This window comes from Tupaia chinensis, unplaced genomic scaffold, assembly GCF_000334495.1.
Source record: "Tupaia chinensis unplaced genomic scaffold, TupChi_1.0 Scaffold143615_1, whole genome shotgun sequence".
Classification (NCBI taxonomy): Eukaryota; Metazoa; Chordata; class Mammalia; order Scandentia; family Tupaiidae; genus Tupaia; species Tupaia belangeri.
In genome coordinates, this window is record NW_006203463.1 from 70,416 (window position 1) to 73,032 (window position 2,617).

Here is a 2,617-nt window from a genome sequence, read left to right on the forward strand (position 1 = left end):
CCTGCGGAAGAGCTCAGGCGACCAGCGCCTGCCCAGGGTCACACGCCACACACTCGGGGCAGAAATAGCTCTGACTCCTCCCTCCTGACAGTAACCTGCAGATGGCATGGCCTTATTACTGCGCTGTCATTGGAATCTGAATCATTGAAGTCGGCCCTAATTGCAGGCCCCCAATTAAGTGCCCTGTGACTCTTAAGTGTCAAGCCAGCCCAGGGAGGAAGGACTGAAATTTTACAAATTCCTGAACGAAGAATTAAAATGTTGGCAGGGGGTAAAGATAGGGTTAAGTGTTTGAACATGACTTCGGTACTGCTGACAAGTATCATTTTTAATTTTTTAAAAATAAATTTGAGCTGCCACTTTCAATTTGTCCAGTAGATTGGAAGAAAAAGCAATTGGGTTTCAAATGAATATCGTTCAAAAGGCGTTTGAGGGTAAGTCTCAGACCTACCTAAGCAGTCAATCCTTACGCCCTTTTTGTGCCCACTAAATTACGCACTCACTTTAATATTTAAACTCCCCTTTTAACTCCTTTGTAGGCAACTATGGAGCTGGGGCAGGTGGGCCACTGGTAAATAACCAGGCTACATGTAAGTTCAGATTTGTACACGGGGCCATCCACGTGCTCTGCCCAGGAAAGAAAGTAAATTCCATTAGGCAAATTGTTCTAACTGATTCATTTGTGCACAAAGAGACGCCACCTACCTGCTCACAGGTATTCAGGTAAATGACAGGTGGGCGGGACCTACTGACTGTTTCAGTCGCTAAGGTCCCAGCAATGCTTTATCTGTCCGGGCTTCCGTGACGTCACACATTTCCTGCTCTGGACCGACCAATGCCCTCCTCCTTCCTCCAGGCACCTGTACACCGAAGTTGAGGCAGGTCACAGCCCCGGCTGTCCAGGGAGCTGCCGGGTCACACACAGGGATGAGAGCTGCCCTGTTGCTGCTTTGAAAGGCCCAGACAGACACTGGAAGAGGTGAGCTGAACCTCCATTTCTCTCTCTTGGTATTTGGGCCTCGCGCCCCTAAGAGATAGGAACAGGGCATTTGAGTGGGAAAAGTAAGCTGATTAGCTCAGTCCTCTGTGTGCCCCAGAGGGAGCTGTTTGGAGAGGGATGAGTTGGAGGGATACTTTTGACATTCTGGAGGTGCCTTGAAGTCACCCGGGCCAGATGCTTAGTTCCTTTTGTTTCTCCTAATTATTAATCCAGCTTCTCTGCTTGTCTGCATAGTTGATCTGATGTTTCAAAACCCTGGAGCAGAGAGGAGAGGAGTGGAGATGGTTTTTGAAACATAACTCCAAGGTGCAGCAGACCTGCTCAGCCCGTTTCATGGGGGCTGGGAGGCCAGCGCTGCCTGAATTCAGTTGCTTGTTTTCACTCTTATTCCGCTTTATTTTGCCTTCCCTGCTGCATTCCTTTCACCAGAGACAGTTTCAGTGTAAACATCCTTGTTTGTTTCCCCCTGGAGATCCTTTCCTGGGGGGAGACTGTGTTCCCCTTTTCAGGAGCTCTCTGATTTTTTTCTTCCCACTTTCTTTGAGACAGTCTACCATTTTCCTTGCTCCTTGGGCATTCCTTCTGAAACGACTTTGCAGTCTGGATTAGAACTGTTTGCATTCAGACCTGAACGGGCTGCCTGCTGACCTTTGGTTAAAGTAAAGATTCGTGCCTCCGTGCCACAAGAATGTAACTTGGGGTTGCTTTCTTTTCTCTTCTTTCTTTCTTCCTTTCTTTTCTTTTTTTTTAAATTCTTCCACTTTTTCTGTCTCTTTTCCTTTTAATAGCAAATATACTGAGGAGCTCGTACTGCCAGGACCTGACTTTGAAAGTAATTTTACCTCTAGGCTCCATTTTTGTTTCCTTAATCCTGATCACTCAGCCTGCGCTTCTGTTCTGGATATGCACGTCACCACACTCTGCACCTGGTATGTGGTTAGAGAAAGGGAAGGAACCGCTTCCACACCAACTCCCTCCCGGGAGGGGCTGGAACCTTTGAGAAGAGCAGTAAGTCAGGCGCTTCATTCTGAATTCCCTCAGCAGCGATTTTCCTGAGATTTAAACTGGCAAATGTGTCTTCAAGGAAATAAGCTGTAAGATGTTGCACTCCTGTTGGTCACCCACAAATGCAAGGTGCATGGAAATTCTTTATTTTATTTTATTTTTTTGGAGAAGTTTTTGCTATAGGGCACGTGCTCCCGCCAGAAAGACAGAGAAAGAGACAGAAAGCTAGAAATCACCCCCCAGGGGGGATGACCACGCTGCAATCCCTTCTCCTCCATTTTCCTCTTGGGATCTTGGGCACGCACGCACATGCGCCCAGTATGAGTTTAAGCCACCGGGTCCGGGACTCGAACCACAGTCGATAGATGGGAGTCCAGCGATGTAGCCATTACTGGTGGTCCTAAAAGTCTTACGTCGAAACATGCTGAGAATGCTTATACTTCGGACAGTTGCTTCCTTGCACTAAAACCCTCCCCTGCTCCTGCGGCCAATTTCTCCCTGAACACTTGGATGGTTGTATTATTCTTTCCTTTTAACTGACCTTGGTGTTTGTGAATTTGGAAGGGGGCTACTGCTTGTCCCTTACTAACATGTTTACTTGATATGACGCTT

The 2,617-nt window shown here is 47.4% G+C and overlaps 1 protein-coding gene across 1 annotated transcript in view; it reads left to right on the forward strand.

Annotated features, from left to right (window-relative positions):
• The first annotated feature begins 836 nt into the window (after positions 1-836).
• Positions 837-2,617, forward strand: part of LNX1 (ligand of numb-protein X 1) — a 153,748-nt gene continuing 151,967 nt past the window's right edge. The window contains exon 1 of the mRNA XM_006164375.3: positions 837-979. The gene's annotated coding sequence lies outside the window, so the exon portion shown is untranslated. The remainder of the gene's footprint in view (positions 980-2,617) is intronic.